Source organism: Giraffa tippelskirchi, chromosome 11 (genome assembly GCF_054371585.1).
Source record: "Giraffa tippelskirchi isolate mGirTip1 chromosome 11, T2T-mGirTip1v1.2.pri, whole genome shotgun sequence".
Lineage (NCBI taxonomy): Eukaryota > Metazoa > Chordata > Mammalia > Artiodactyla > Giraffidae > Giraffa > Giraffa tippelskirchi.
Window position 1 is genome coordinate 35,467,372 of NC_137285.1, and position 17,469 is coordinate 35,484,840.

Sequence of the window (17,469 nt, forward strand, 5' to 3'; positions counted from 1 at the left end):
TCTAGTTTGCCAGTAATCTTAGGTTCCTTAAGTTTATTTTTTCCTCTAATATGGGCATATGTTTCTAAGTCCTTTTATATTTTGGAGGAATCTTTTTTTCATTTGTGGCATTCTGTTCCAGTTTGTGACCTATCCAGTATCTTCATCAGTTCAGTTCAGCTCAGTTGTGTCCGACTCTTTGCTACCCCATGAATTGCAGCACGCCAGCCCTCTCTGTCCATCACCAACTCCTGGAGTCTACCCAAACCCATGTCCATCGAGTCGGTGATGCCATCCAACCATCTCATCCTCTGTCGTCCCCTTCTCCTCCTGCCCCCAATCCTACCCAGCATTAGGGTCTTTTCCAATGAGTCAACTCTTCGCATGAGGTGGCCAAAGTATTGGAGTTTCAGCTTCAACATCAGTCCTTCCAATGAGCACCCAGGATTGATCTCTTTTAGGATGGATTGATTGGATCTCTTTGCAGTCCAAGGGACTCTCAAAAGTCTTCTCCAACACCACTTCATAAGGTGCTTTAAATAAAGTTTAACCCTTGTAGGTCATGAAAGAAATTGAATTCTTGAATTGGGAATTTAGTGGTTTTTTTTTACAGTTTTAGTACAGAAATATGGTAACTTTTATTTGCAAAGCTTTGATTCATAGTTAATAAAATTTACTAGGTTCTAGACTCTTATTAGTCATTTGATCTTTCTAATCTGACGTAGGTGTGCAGGGAAACAGTTTCGAGAAGGAAGAACAGAAAAGATATTTGGAAGAGATAATTTGGATATCTTATTCTTTGTAGAAAAAATAAGTTTTAATTCATTCTATTTGGTCATTTCCACAGTTTCCATTTTAGAAGACGCACAACTAGGGAGGACTATAGGTTATGCAGATGACAAGGCAAATATGAACATTCTTGTGGTACTTTATGGTCTAGGACGGAGTCCCTTTCTGCCTAGTTTCTTGTTCTTCATGACGTTGATGGGTTTGGTCATGGAAATGAATTCCCTGCTGATCAAGAAGCAGAAATATCAGTGGTTTACTTTGCTTCCTTCATTCCATTAGGTGGCAATGAAGAGTCTGGATTACTCTTGAGGCATTACTTTGTACTTGCTTATCTAGGCAAGGAGTCATTCTTCAGCATCTTCAGCATCCTTTTTCAACTTTTTAATAGATTTCATGTATTCTAGAAGGTTCTGGGATTCATGCTGTCTAGAAACATACAATCTGATGAAGGAAAAAGATCTGTAAAGAACTATACAGTGAGATAGAGCTTCCCTGGTGGCTCAGCAGTAGAGAATCCTCCTGCCAATGCTAGAGATGTGGGTTGGATCCCTGGGTCTAGTAGATCCCCTGGAAAGGGAAATGGCAATCTGCTCCACTATTCTTGCCATGGACAGAGAAGCCTGGTGGGTTGCAGTCCAGGGGGTTGCAGAGTCAGACACAACTTAGTGACTAAACAACAACAACAATACAGTGAGATGCATACTTAAAACTAGAGAAAATGTAGTGACTTCTCCTATGGAGAAAGGCGATTCTTTGGTTATATAGAAAAAGTGCCGACATCTAAGAATAACCTGAAAGAAAAAGTAAAAGTTGTACAGTCAGAATGAGGGTATGGGAAAGTAGGAAAGGGAAGATTCTTTCATCAGTTTCTCACAGCAACCCTGAGATATAAGTATCAGAGAGACTCAAAAAGAGATCTCACTGCTAGTAGGTGGCAGAGCTAGAATTTAAACTCATTGTCATCTTACTCCCAATCCGTGCTGTTAATCAAAGTTAAATCATAAAACAGATATTTATCAAAGTGGTATAATGTTTTTTGATTTAATTTTAGTGTGTGAAACTAAGAGTAGGATCAACATATAAAGTAGAAAATAGCCCCCATATCTTTTCACAGGTAAATATAGTCTAGAGGTTAAGTTGTATCCTTCGACTTTCAGGGGAAAAGTGATATTGTAACTCACATACCAGATATAAATAGGATCATCTACTTTCTACTCACATACTAGATATAAATAGAAACACACACACACCCCCCCCCCCGCGCGCCCCTGCCACCCAAGAACTTTAGGAAAATGGCAAGAAAACTTAATTTCTACTGCTGTGTTACATTTAATTGAAAAAGTTGTGAAAGCGTCAGAAGGTAGGGTAGAGGGAGAACTCTTATTTGAAGATATGTACACACAAAAAGGATGTATGTATGTGGCATATACAAGCAGTAAATAAATCTTAACTGCTGTTACTGTGACTTAATGATTTCAAACCATCAGGTATTTAAACTTATCTTCTGTTTCCCCTAATCTAGCAATGAATCAGATTTTGAGAAGGTAATTTTAAAAATGATTTAGTCTCAGAACTGAAATGTCCAGTAGGGAAAATAATGTAGTTTTCTGTACACTGTCTTAAATATTAGCCTGTGTTGTATTACATAGTGTTGTTCTCTAATTTTCTGTAGAGAATAAAGCTTAAGAACAGTGTGCTAGAAGTTTTTGCAAGGGATATTCCTAAAGAGGCGGCGGGGTGGGGAGTTATAGTAGAAAATGGATTTTTAGTAGAAAATACCTTTAAGATCAGGCTTGTGGTCTTGGGCAAGTTCTTTACCTTATCTGAACCTTAGTTTTTTCCATTTGTAAATTAACGGGGTTATGGTAGATGATATCTAAGTACACTTGTAAATATGACATCCCCCAGATATAAGGGAGAAAAAGAAAGAAATGGAAAAAAGAGAGGGAGGGAGGAAAGATAGGAAGCGTAGAATGAACTTGAAAATAAGTTTGGGTAATAAATGGGTAATAACATGGAAATACCCAAGTTACACACTAAACCTGGCCTGACCTCCTTAGCTACTTGCATATACCTGGCCTTTCCATGCTTCATTGTCATCTCATTTATACTTGTTTGCTTGAATTAAACTTAAGTGGTTAGTCAGGAATTTCTCCTACACTGTCCTTAGAAATAATGCTACAAACCAGACTAATACAGATTGTGAAGTCAACTGCATTTTCTCATTGAAACAGTTTTATAGTTTCTGAGTAAGGATTTGAGTAAATTATACATTTGGTTAATAGTGTGACTCAGAAGGAAAGCTAAAACAACTCAAACTCTGTATGCATTAAAAATAGTAGAATTATGCTCCAAATGCTATAGGATGGGCATATCTCACTTATTAGAACTTGCAAGGGCATCCCTAATATGTGCATTGAGCATAGGAAGAAAAAACTCAGCTGTATAGTAAATTTGATTACGTATTCTCCTGGTTCTGAGTAAAAAGGATTGAACACTTAATGTTTCCTCCTAAGTAAATAAAAATTTAGAGAAGTTATTAGGATAAAAATTGAATGGCTCTTAGTCTTTTTAAATGACTGCCTAGAAAAGTTTGAACTGGTGGCCCTCTTTTTTTTTTAATATAGTAAGTGTCCTTGGACAGGTAGAAGCAGTCACAATTACTACATTGAGCTTAGAATTACAAAGTTAGAATCATAATATTTTACAAAAAGAATCATGGTAAAATCTTAATATTTAGAGGCAATATTAATGATTTCTAGTACAAAATTGCGGAGAAGGCAATGGCACCCCACTCCAGTACTCTTGCCTGGAAAATCCCATGGATGGAGCCTGGTAGGCTTCAGTCCATGGGGTTGCTAAGAGTCAGACACGACTGAGCGACTTCACTTTCACTTTTCACTTTCATGCATTGGAGAAGGAAATGGCAACCCACTCCAGTGTTCTTGCCTGAAGAATCCTAGGGACACGGGAGCCTGGTGTGCTGCCGTCTATGGGGTCGCACAGAGTCGGACACGACTGAAGCGACTTAGCAGTAGCAGTAGCAGTACAAAATAGATGCTCAATAAGTATTTGGGAAATGTATGTGAAAACCAGGAGACATAATGAGACATAGTTACCGCTCTACACCTCTTGTGGAAGTCTCTCAGTCATGTCTGACTCTTTGCGACCCCATGGACTATACAGTCTATGAAATTCTCCAGGCCAGAATACTGGAGTGGGTAGCTGTTCCCTTCTCCAGGGAATCGTCCCAACCCAGGGATCGAATCTAGGTCTCCTGCATTGCAGGCGGAGTCTTTGTCAGCTGAGCCACCAGGGAACCCCATGGATCCTGGAGTGTGAGTAGCCTATCCCTTCTCCAGGGGATCTTTCCAACCCAGGAATCAAATTGAGGTCTCCTGCATTGCAGGTGGATTCTTTACCAGCTGAGCCACCAGGGAAGCCCATAAATACTGGAGTGGCTAGCCTGCCCCTTCTCCAGGGGATCTTCCCAACCCAGGAATCAAATTGGGGTCTCCTGCATTGCAGATGGATTCTTTACCAGCTGAGCTATGAGGGAAGCCCCTACTCCTCTGGGTAGAATAATAAAAACATTTATTAATCTCAGAATTGAGTTCAGTTTTGTCTTTAAACTCTTGGTGAGTTTCATCTGTTCTTATCCTCTGGTGCCTTCAAAAATCCCTGCTCTGTGCTAAAGGAACAACTCCAGGTGATTATTGCTACCATCATAGGTAGCAGTAAACAGACAAGGTAGTGTCCTGTGGTGCCTTAAATGTGTGCTCAGTCGTGTCTGACTCTTGCAGCCCTGTGGACTGTAGTTCTCCAGGCTCCTCTGTCCATGGGATTTTCCAGGCAAGGATACTGGAGTGCGTTGCCATTTCCTCCTCCAGGATATCTTCCCGACCCAGGGATCGAACCTGCGTCTCTGGTGTCTCCTGAATTGGCAGATGGATTCTTTACCGCTGTGCCACCAGGGAAGCCCCCTTAAATAGCTACTGCTATTTTTTGTACAGTTCCAGTCAATTTTGGGTTTCCCACTGACAAGATTTCTCAGGTATAGTTCTGACTGGATTTAACTACATCTTGGTTAAAACCAGTGCTTTTTAGGAGGTATTTTCATTGTTCACCAGTTGGGTTTTTAAGTGGACAGCTTGAGAATTCCCACTGGCATGTGTAGGAAGTAAGACACCTTAACCTACAAATTCATGAGGACAGAAAAATCCAGCTCCAGGAGATGTATTCATCAGTAAACAAGTTAATTCTTCCCCTATTATGTATTCTCTTCAGCAGAATTCAGATTCATTTCACATAATCTCAATTCCAGACAGATCACTTGGAGTTGAGGTTCTCAAACTCCATCATGCATCAGAATCACTTGAAGAATTTAGTAAACTACAGTTTACTAAGATGGTTGGCTGTGCACTTTTCCCAGAATTTTGGATTCAGTAGGTCTGGGCTTGTGCCTGTGAATTCCTAACGTGTTTCAGCTGCTGATGATGCTGTCAGTCTGGGGACCACACTTTGAGAGCCATTGACATAGGTCATTGTTGCTTAAACTTCATCATGCCTTAGGTTGACATACATGCTCCCTTTCCATACTTGATTGAATAAAGGAAGTGGGGAACTGGAATCAGTATTTGTAATGTTTCCCAAGTGATTTGAAGTAGCCAGTCTTGTACTTGCTTATGAACAAGAATTTGTATTATTAACTTAGGCCAGTGTTTCTCCTGTGTTAAACTTGTATATGAGAATTAGTTGTAGAGCTTATTAGGACATAAACCTGGGCCGCATGATACTGGTTTAATAGGTCCAAGTCAGGTACAAGAATTTGCATTTCTCTCAGGTTACAGCTGATACCAGTGCTGCTATCCCAAGGGCTATACTTTGAGAACCGCTGATCAATGCCACCCATCTCTCTGATTTTTGAAGTTCCTCTGTAACTGATTTAGATAACTGCATTAAGTTTAGGTTATATAATTCTGACTCTTTCACTGATAGTGTTGAGTTTCTTCCTCGAGTTTTTTCATGATAGTGATCTACTGTCCTGAACCACTGTGTCATTTCTTTTAGAAGATGAGTGTCCAGGTTTGTCTTGCAGGTGTGTATAATGGTTCTGAATAAAACTTTAAAGTGAAAAATAATTCTGTTCATAGATTTTTTGGTGATGGCCACTCTGACCAGTGTGAGGTGGTACCTCGTTGTAGTTTTGATTTGCGTTTCTCTAATAATTAGTGGTGTTGAGCCGTCTCTATGTCTTTGGAGAAATGTCTATTTAGGTCTTTGACCCATTTTTTGATTGGGTTTTTGGTTTTTTGATACTGAATTGCATAAGCTATTTGTATATTTTGGAGATTAATCTCTTGTCAGTTGCTTCATCTGCAAATATTTTCTCTCATTTGAGAGTTGTTTTTGTCTTGTTTATGGTTTCCTTTGCTTTTAATTAGGTTATGTTTATTTTTGTTTTTATTTATTTTTTTACTCTAGGAGGTAAGTCAAAAAAGATCTTGCTGCTATTTATGTCACAGCGTGTTCTACCTGTGTTTTCCTCTAAGCATTTTGTAGTGTCTGGCCTTACATTTAGGTTTTAATCTGTTTTGACTTTATTTTTGTATATGGTGTTTGAGAGTGTTCTAATTTCATTCTTTTACATGTAGCTGATCAGCTTTTCCAGCACCACTTGTAGAAGAGACTATCTTTTTCTTCATTGTGTATTCTTGCCTTCTTTAGCATAGATTAGGTGACCATAGGTGCGCCTGTTTATCTCTGGGTTTCTATCCTGTTCCATTGATCTATATTCCTGGGTATATACCTAGAGAAAACCATAATTCAAAAGATACATGCATCCTAATGTTCATTGCAGCACTATTTACAATAGCCAGGACATGAAAACAGCCAGAAGTCCATCAAAAGAGAATGGGTCAAAAGATACAGTACATATATACAATGGAATATTACTGAGCCGTAAAAAGGAATGAAACTGTGCCATTTGTGGAGATGTAGATGGACCTAGAGCCTGTCATATAGAATGAAGTCAGTCCGAAAGAGAAAGTCAAATATCCTGTAATATCATTTATATGTGGAGTCTAGAACAGTGATACAGATGCACTTATCTTCAAAGCAGAAATAGAGACACAGATGTAGAGAAACAAATGTGTGGATAACAAGAGGGAAGAGGGGATGGAATGAATTGGAAAATTGAGATTGACATGTATAGACTACTATGTGTAAAGCAGGTAACTAATGAGAACCTACTTCATAGCACAGGGAACTCTCCTGAATTCTCTTCAGTGATCTAAATGGGAAGGAAATAACAAAAAAGAGGGGATATATGTATACATATAGCTGATTCACTTTGTTCTACAGTTCAGTTCAGTTGCTCAGTCGTGTCCGACTCTTTGTGACCCCATGAATCGCAGCACGCCAGGCCTCCCTGTCCATCACCAGCTCCCGGAGTTTACCCAAACCCATGTCTATTGTGTTGGTGATGCCATCCAGCCATCTCATCCTCTGTCACCCCCTTCTCCTCCTGCCCCCAATCCTTCCCAGCATTAGGGTCTTTTCCAATGAGTCAACTCTTTGCATGAGGTGGCCAAAGTATTGGAGTTTCAGCTTCAACATCAGTCCTTCCAATGAACACCCAGGACTGATCTCCTTTAGGATGGACTGGTTGGATCTCCTTGCAGTCCAAGGGACTCTCAAGAGTCTTCTCCAACAGCAGAAACTAAAACATTGTAAAGCAGCTATACTCCAATACAAATTAATTTAAAGTAATAGGTAAAATGAAAATAATTCTGAAAGCTAGAAAGTCACGATTAAGGAAATAATTGAGGATTAACAATGAAGAATACAAAGAAGAATATAGACGTGGTTTTCCTAGAATATCTTCTTGTTTATGCCTTGTGGACATATATGTTCTTTGAGCTTTTTGTGTGTTGGCTGCCTGATGGTTTTCCTTTTTTCTGAACCTCCTCTTAGTTGGGGAAACTCTGCCCTTTTTAACAAAAGTGGTGCATGGGTATCTAGTCATTGCATACATTGAAGTGATTCAGAACTTAATAAAACTGAAGTGAACTATGTTCCTGATTGCTTTGGTAATCATAAGGTTATTATTTGTGGTTTATTAATACAAAAGGTTAAAATCCTTGTAGTATATATGTTTGTGCATGGTTTTCCAGAGGACAGAACGTTTGCAGTGTGTTCCAGAGTTTGTGAGAGTGATACTGCATCTTTTGCAGTGTGTATACTCTCAGCTTTTCTGCTCTTCTATTCTAGTGTTACTGAATATTATCCATATTTTTTAACTTTGTCTCTGTAATGAATAAGAAAGTTGAAAATACTACTGTAGTGTTGCTTTCAACACTTGTATCTTGTTTTATCTGAGCAGATACAATGTTTGATGTTGAATGCTGGGTGTGAAACTGATTTTCAAATGTTTTCCTTATAATTAATTTTTGAGCTAGAGTGTGGTTTGATAAGTTGTGACTTGTCCAAAAGCCTAATGTTTTGTAGTTCACCTTTTTAAGCAAAGAGCAGCTGCATTTTGAAATGTTTTATCTCAAGCAGACAAGCTGTTTTAAAAGCTCAACACTGACACATCCTGACATTTAATGTCTATGTTTGTATCTGTCCTGGGATTAGGCTGCCTTTCTAATTAATTAGTTGCATAGCCTTTTATTAATTCCCTCAAAATTTATAATATTTTAAATTAACAGCATAGATAAGCACACCATGCTTTTTTAGAAAACATGAGATGTTAATTATGCAGCAGAGACATGAATTATATAAACTCTGCTGAATGTTAGAGGATGCTTAGCAACAATGTTTTCCAAATGCAGGGATTTATTATAAACTTATCCTTCTAAGGCTGCCTGTGCCATTTCAGGAGAGTGAGTATAAATAGAGCTTGATTTCTTCAAGAAATGGACTCAGTCATTTTGTTTACAGTGGAAGGAAGCATTCGCTTCACATCTCTAAGAATTTATCTTTAGCATCCTTGTTGATTACACATCATTTCAACATATTCATACCAAATGCTTAGGCCTTGATAAGATACCATCACAGAACAGGAAGAACTAAAACTCTTATTTAAACAATGGTTTTGTCATTATCACACTTACGTAGGTCTAGTAAAAATACTACATCTAATTACTATAACATAACTTTTTTTGAAATGGAAAATTTTATCTGTCTTGTAGCGGAGTTCTGAGATATTTATAGCTGTTAGTCCTCCCACCCTTCACTAGCTTATTTTAATAGGAATTTATGGAGGATCTACTCCATCCAGTCCAACTCTTAAGAAAGGTTCTTTTTCTAACATTTTCCACCATTTTTTAAAATTCTGCCAATGTAATTTTCTAAGTTAGAATTAAAATATTGATGCTGTAAAAATTCTGTATTTTTAAATATATTGCAGGGAAATAAATAGTGGGGCTTCAAGGAAAGCCGTGGTAAGCTCTAGTTTCAAATACTAACACTACCTCCTATCAGCTGAGAGTCATTGGGCAAGCCATTAACCTCTTGAACTGTTTCCTCACCTGCTAAATAGGGATAACATTTTTCTAAAGAGTTCTTACAAGGTTTAGAAATACAGCGTGACAGCACTGTTCATGGTTTATAGAGGCTCTTGGTAGGTGTCACTTTCTGTTTTTGGAAAAAAATTGTTTTGTGTGTATTTATGCACTTCTCTGGTAGATGTTTATTTGAATTTTGACAGTATTCTTGATTTTATGAAGTATTTTTGGTACAAGAGATCTCAGGGAAACATGGCAGATTCCATTGTCTTCTAGAGTACTGATTTTTACTGAATCTGGATCAGTTAAAGTCTTGCCCATCAATACAAATATGCAGACTAGAGTTAGTTATGGCTTTTGGGGGCGGGGAGAGGTGCCTCCTGACAGACGTTCTTGCTGAATGTGAGAGCTCTCCTGTCATACACAATCAGACTCACAGTCTCTCCCCTCCCCTCCCCACTTCATCTCACAAGTGAGTCCACTGTAGGCTGTGGTAGAGCAACAAAATAAAATTGATGTATGAATCACGATTGTCACTCTAATTAAAGCATTTTATAAGGGAGCCTATCTTTACTTATTACTATAGCTGGATAAATAAGCAGTAATTATGCAGTATAGTATTTCATATTGCAATGAATTTTCCCCTCTGGTTTATAATTCTGAAATATAGTGATAGTTATATTTGTGATGGGATTTTTCCTACTGCATAAATATTATGGATATTATATAAGAAGTGGAATTTTTTTTGGTCAGTGATTTGGGTATCTTAGTATTACGTTTGCTGTTCATTTGAAATGACTGGAGTTGAATGGTTTGTTTTAGGAAAACAGGTGGTAGTTTAAATTCTGGTTAAGCTCTAAGTGATATATACCATTTACTTCACTAATGGAAAATTTTCTGAGTTGCCTTGCCAAGGCTATAAAAGTAGAAAACTTGAGGAAAGGTTTTCTTTCTAATTAAAACAATGGCAAAAATAAAATCAGTCTTTCTAAATGGAAGTTACTTCTAAGAGTTATTCTTGACTGATTTTTTTGTTACTCTTTATCAAATCCTGTCAGCTCTTTTCCAAGATTTATTCAAAGTTTCAGCTTTAAAAGATTTTTTTAAACATCGTAACTATTTTGATTACTCTTGTCTGGACTGTAGATATTTTTCTTCCTGCCCACTCTGTCCTCCACCTTCTATCACTTTTTATTCTTCACATTGTCTTAGCTTCAGGACTTTGAATTGCAGGTTTTAGAGATGAGAGTTTTGGTTGGATACGTGGGTCAGCGAGTTCTCAGCAGTTAGATGATGACTGAAGCCATTGAAATGAATGAAATCACTTAGAATGAGCAAAGTTTATTCATTCATTCATTTCTTGAGCCAGGCACTGCACTGGGTGCTGAGGCTACTACCTCAGTGAGTAAGAGAAAACTGGACTCTCCTCATAGAGCTCACTGAGAAGACAGTGGTACCCCACTCCAGTTCTCTTGCCTGGAAAATCCCATGGACAGAGGAGCCTGGTAGGCTGCAGTCCATGGGGTCGCTAAGAGTCGGACACGACTGAGTGACTTCACTTTCACTTTTCACTTTCATGCATTGGAGAAGGAAATGGCAACCCACTCCAGTGTTGTTGCCTGGAGAATCCCAGGGACGGCGGAGCCTGGTGGGCTGCTGTCTGTGGGGTCGCACAGAGTCAGACACGACTGAAGCGACTTAGCAGCAGCAGCATAGAGCTCAGGGTGCACAGGGAAGTGCATCAGTGTAACAGGTAAGATTATAATACATTTGTGTTGTATTTATGAACGATTAGGGAGGTTTTAATATGCTAATGAGGAAAGAAGGGATCCTGGGGACACACCACCATTCAGAGGTTAAATTGTTGGGAAAAGTAGGAAACTGGCAAGAGAGAGGGGAAGAGAACCCAAAAAAGTGGTGACTAAAATGAGGGAAGATTCTAGGGAGAAAGTAATTAGAAATAATATATTATTAAGTTACCACCAATTGAGTATTTAGTGTGTCAGCCATTGTTTGAAGTGCCTTAACACATGTTAATAATTTCTTACAGCATCCTTTATATGGTTATCTTCATTGTATATGTGAAGAAACTTAGTTCAGAAAGGTTATGGAACTTCACCAAGATCACACAGGAAGTAAATATAGAGACCACAGGGATATCAAGTGCTTAGTACCTGGAAGGTCATGAGGTCCTTAGAAGAGACTGGGGTCCTGTGGCTCACTATTAGATTGCAATAAATTGAGGGGTGATTGAAAGTTGAGGGAACAGTGACAGTGATTATGAATTATTTTTTCAGTTTTAATGGTGTGTTATTAGAGTTTTTGTACCTTCCAAAAAAGAGATAAATATAGTTGGGTTGCCCACCCTTCCTGCCCCCTTGCCTCAAGTCAAAGTCAGATCTGGCTCTATCCCTTCATTATTTTCCTAGTACCTCTCATACATGGGCCTTGCGCTAGTCCACCAAGCCATAGATCTTCAACCTTTGTTGGCATAAAAATTGTGCTCTAATCAATGGTCCTTTTTAAAAAAAAAAACAAAACTCTACATTTTAATAGAGTTGGTAAGCCAGATGAGTAAATAATTTGACATCGAGAATTTGAAAGTAAAAGCTGTATTTTGGGGAAAGTTTGTTAAAACCTGGAACTGGCGAAGTGAGTTAATGCTGATGTTTTATATACAACTAGAAGATTTTACCCGGAATCATTTAGTACATTCCCTAATTTCACAGATGAGGACAGACTATGTGACCAATCCAAGCTCAAGCAGTTAGTGAAGTCTTGGCCCATGATTTGGGTCTTGAGACCAGGGTGCTTTCCATAGTGCCATTATTTTAAGAGCAACTTTTAAAAGTGATAGTGGATTCAGAATAGACTTGGCTTCTGCAATCAGTTTAAGTTATATCAATCATTTGTAATATAAATAACACAAGAACCATAGTACCCTCTTTGAGAGTATTCTGTTTAACTTCTTTTCTATGAATAAGAAGTGAGAAATGGAACTCTCCCAGTGATATATCGAGTGATACTTACCACTTTGTCTATACTTAATACTGAGTTGAGAGAGAATAAATACTCCAGATAAAACGTTTACTGTAGCTCTACTATTTTGAGGAAAGTTTATTTTAAAAAAAGAGACTTAAGATTTTGTTACAGTTGCTCTCAGACTTCATATGCCTGAGTATACTACTCAGAAATTTTACACGACTTTTGAAATTCAAATCTGAGATCCAGATGCCTGTTTCATGTTGCTTCTTTATATAATCAAGTGTCTGTAGGGTAAACAGTAATTCTAAAAAAATTATTGCTCCTGTGATCAATTTAGTTTTTAAGAAGGAACTTAATTGCAGTCTCAAAAAATAACATTATTATTTAGCAAGTATAAATTGTAAAATTGTAGGATGCCATATGCTTGGGACAAGATGTTTGTTGATTGAATATGGAGCATATGGTTTTGAAGAGCACCAATTTAGAGTAATTACTCTTGTCCAGAACTGATTATATCTGGAGAGTGATGTGGGTCTTAAGGAGAACATGTCATATACTGGAAAGAATGTGTTGGCATTAGGCTTGCTTGGGGCATTTTGCCTTTTTTCCTCTTCCTTGCGTCTTGTTTTCCATTTCAAATCTTTTGAGATCATTAGAACATAACATAATGAAAACAAAATGACACATTTAATTAGCTACACCTGTTTTTTGTTTCAAAGTTGTGTTTCTTAAGAACATAGAAGTATTGCTTCTGTTTTTGTTTATATTTTTAAAATCAACTTTAAACTTGGTAAGGAAATGTCATAGATTGCTGCCCTAAGCTATATTCCTTGATGATGTACATGTGTCCATTTGCTCCTGTAGTTAATTATTTACTTCCGGTTTATAAAAATATATGTATTTTTCAAATTTTAATTACTTGGCATAGATTCGAGTATGGCTTCCTTAGGAATGGTGATGTCCAATAATTTAAGCTTAGCATCATAGAATTTTAAAGATAAAAAAATAATTTAGAGAAAATATATTTTTATTCTTTCCATGTAATAAATGAGATAACTGATGGCCAGAGGAACTAAGTTTTATATGTAAAGTGACACCTGAGCTGGTGGCAGATCTAGGACCGTGGAAGACTGGTTGCATTAATATGATAGCTTCAGAAATTTTTAATTTTTCAAGCTCTGATATACACTTAACATTTAATTCATATAAATCCTGTTTCAACTTTATGTTGTTTTCAAGAATAGCATTTGTATAAAATACAGTACCTTTATATAGAGCCTAGAAACATTGAACTTCATATTGAGAAAGAATCTGAAGGCCTGTGGCTAGAATTTCCAGTATTCCCTGTTAGGTTTTGCAAATCTGTAATCCATCTTTCAATTTTCCCTTTCTGACAGTCTGCTGTTCTTCATTTTCTCACATATCTGCAAATGAACAGAGTTGGATTTAGTTTTATTTAGAACATGTTTTTTCTTATTTCTAAGGAAGAACTCTATAAGGACAGAGATTTTATCTTTTATTGTTCTTCAGGGCCAGGTAATCTCTAAAGCGTTATGCTCATTCTTGTCCCTAGGCCTTTGTATATGCTATCATCTGAATACTCCACTGCCTCTTTGGCCTCAATTCCCATATTATCAGTTTTTCATCAATTCATTTTTCAGGTCTAACTACTTGAGCTTGTACACATGTTTTAGACTGTCTTCATTTGTGAAATTAAAGAATATACTGAATGATTTCTGTGAGAGTTACCTAACTCTAAACTGTCACTAATCCTTCTAAACTGTCACTAATCCTACTAAACTGAGTTAGATGTCCCTGACATGTTTTTGTGCCACTTTGTTCTTTCCATGTCATTGTACTTGGCACGGCATATAATAACAACTTCTTTTAATATGTCTTCTCTATTAGACTGTTAGCACTGTGAAAGGTTTATCTGCCTTCTTGCGCTTTTATATTGTAGCATGAAAGAGCTCAGTACATTGCTGGGTAAGTTAAATATGTCTAGGAGTTTCTCAGTGAATATTTTGAATATGTAAGTAGGGTTAATATTGAAAAAGAACACCTGTGAAAGAATAATCTGTAGTCAATGGCTGTATCTTCTCAGTGGCTTCATGACATAATATTTACAGTTTGCTTTGCTTTAATATGAATAGTACTGAATTGGCAAGTAAGTAATACAGGTACAGAATAGTGATTCTCTCATTGAGAACTGTTCTTTAAAAATACTTGCAGATTAATTAATTAATTAACATAGGGAATGCTCTTGTCTGTCAAGTCCAGTTCTTTTCTCCCTTTTTTGTAGTGTCTTTATTTATAATTTTTTCCCTTTAACTTCACTTTTTTATGTATTCTACTTTTTAATAAACTTCTTCCTGTAATATATATATAGATAAATGAATAAACTATAAGATCTATGCATTTTCCAAAGTGAATGCATTTATATAATCACATGAGTATATTTATATAGGTAACTGGATATAAAGCATTATTAGTACCCTAGAACTTATATCAAATTCTCTCCCATTCACTACTCCTCACTTCAACCCAAAAGGCTTCTAACATCGTAGATTAGTTCAGCATGATTTGTGCTATCTTCTTTCACTCATATTATGGTTTGAGAGCTTCATCATTTTATTCTGTGTATCATTAGCTCATTTTTATTGCTATATTTTATTGTATAAGTATTGTGAATAATTATGCCATCAATATTCGTGCACATAGTTTTTTGGTGCGCAAATGTACAGATTTCTAGTTGCATTATATCTAGGGTGAAATTATTGGGATATGGAATGTGTGTATGTTCTTGTTAGTAAATGCTGTCAAAAATTTTCTGTAGTGATTGCATCAATTTATTCTTCCACTAGTAATGTGTGAAAATTCTAGTTTCTTCTCATTCTTGCCAGCATTTGGTGGTTTTTTTTTTTTAACAGACTTTCATTGTGGTTTTCTTTCTTTGATGCTGTGTTGAACACTTTTTTATATATGTATTGTCCATTCAGATATCCTCTGTTGTGACATGCCTACCGCCGTGCTGTGCTTGTCGCTCAGTCATGTCCGACTCTTTGTGACCCCCTGGACTGTGGCCCTCCAGGCTCCTCGGTCCATGGGGATTCTCCAGGCTAGATACTGGAGTGGGTTGCCATGCCCTCTTCCAGGGGATCTTCCCAAGCCAGGGATCAAACCCAGGCCTCCCACATTGTAGGCAAATTCTTTACCGACTGAGCCACCAGGGAAGCCCAAGAATACTGGAGTGGGTAGCGTATCGCTTCTACATGGGATCTTCTTGACCCAGGAATCAAGCTGGGGTCTTTGGCATTGCAGGTGGATTCTTTACCAGCTGAGCTACCAGGGAAGCCCGTGACATGCCTATCAAATATCTATTCAATTTTTCTGTTGTGTTGCTTTTAAAGAAATAATTCCTCTGTTTATAGTGTCTTTGAGGAATAGAAGTTTGTAACTATATACATTTATTTTGGATATTATCATTTATTGTATTCTTTACCTCTGTTCTCTTCATTATATTTTATCTCTGTTAAAATTTTCACTGTTCCTCCATTCTGTTACTGAGTTCATTGAGCATCTTTGTAATTATTATGTAACTCCCTATTGAGTAGATTGTTTATCTCCCCTTTGTTTAGTACTGTTTCTGAGGTTTCGTCTTATTCCTTTGTTTGGAACATACTCCTCTGTTTCCTCATTTTGCATATTTTGCTGTTTTTTGTTTTGTTTTTCCTGTGTGTCAGTACAGTTGACAACACAGGTCAATTGTATTGACTGATTTTGGAGAAGTGGCCTTTTGTAGGTGACGCTCTATGGGGCCCAGCAGCACACTCCCCTCTAGTCACTAGAGGTATTAATACATGCATTAGGGTGTGGCCCCTGTGTGGGTTGCACAGGTCCTCCTGTTTTGGTGAGGCCGACTGCTGCTGGTATACTAGGAGACAGAGCTGTCCCCACATCAGTTGCCAGCCAGTCCCTCTCTCATGAGTAGCTGCTGGCCTTCTGGTATGTGCAGTTGGGTTCTAAGCTGGCTAGCTGTGAAGCTCAGGATATTTTGGGACTGGAGATGGTCTGCTCACAGGCAGGGCAGGATCCTGGTGTGACTGGGCGTCCCAGGGGGGGTAGGGTCTGGTGCTGGCCCACTAGTGGGTGGTAAGCCCCTGGCACTAATATGCTAGAGGGAGGACTCCACAGTAGTGCTGGCAAGCACCACTGTCCTCATGGTAAAATGAGCTCCTAAAAAGTGACTGCTGCCAGCATCTGTGTTTCCAGCAGAAATTCCATTTGCCTCCTGCCTTTCTAGAAGGTTCTCCGAGACTAGCAAGTAGATCTGACTCAGGCTCATTTGAAATTACTGCCTCTGTGCTGGACCCATAGTGTGGGAAATTTCACCTGACCCTTTTAAGAGCAGAGTCTCTGTTTTGTACAACCCTCTGACTACCGTAGGGAAGCCCTGCTGGCCAGATGTTCTGGGGGCTTGTTTTCCCTTCTCAGTTAGTGCAGGATCCCCAGACTGGGGAGCCTGGTGTGGGGCTTGGGCACCTCACTCCTTGGGGAGAATTTTGTAATTGTGATTATTCTTGTTTATGGGTCACCCCCTAGGTGTATGGGTATTAACTATGTTGCATCTCTGTCCCTCCTACTGTCTTAGAGTTCCTTCTTTTTATCTTTAGTTGTAGAAATCTTTTCTGTTAGTCCTCAGGTTGTCCTCATAGATAGTTGCTCTGTAAATAATGTAATTTGGGTATCCTTGTGAGAGGAGATGAGGTCAAAGTCACCCTGTTCCGCCATCCTTGTAACACCCTCCTTAAACTCTAGGCTCCTTTATTCTTTTGCCTTTTCTGTCTCCTCTGGGAATTACTGCTGTTCCCTTGCTATCCTCGTAGATGTGAAGTTTTTGCCCAGCTCTATGTTCTGTAGTTTGTATCTGAATTTGTAGAGGTTTTGTTGTTTTAAAAGTATACATTTATATTATAATATTGTGTATGCTTTTAAAAACCATATATTGCTTTGTAATTTGGTGTAGTCACTGTGGAAAACAGTAAGTCAAGGTGCCTTACAACCAGTGCATTATTACTGAAGTTTTACTTATTTAGTTTATTATGCTATTACACTGTTTAACTAAAATGTTTGTTGGGCAGTGAAACAACCTAGTTTAAAGTAAACTTTTATTTTCATATCAAAAGCTGTGAAGGGTTTGAGATTT

At 37.9% G+C, this 17,469-nt stretch overlaps 1 protein-coding gene across 4 annotated transcripts in view; it reads left to right on the forward strand.

The window, feature by feature from the left end:
* AFG2A (AAA ATPase AFG2A) overlaps positions 1–17,469 on the forward strand; it is a 328,990-nt gene that overhangs the window by 17,798 nt on the left and 293,723 nt on the right. The gene's annotated exons all lie outside the window — the stretch shown is intronic.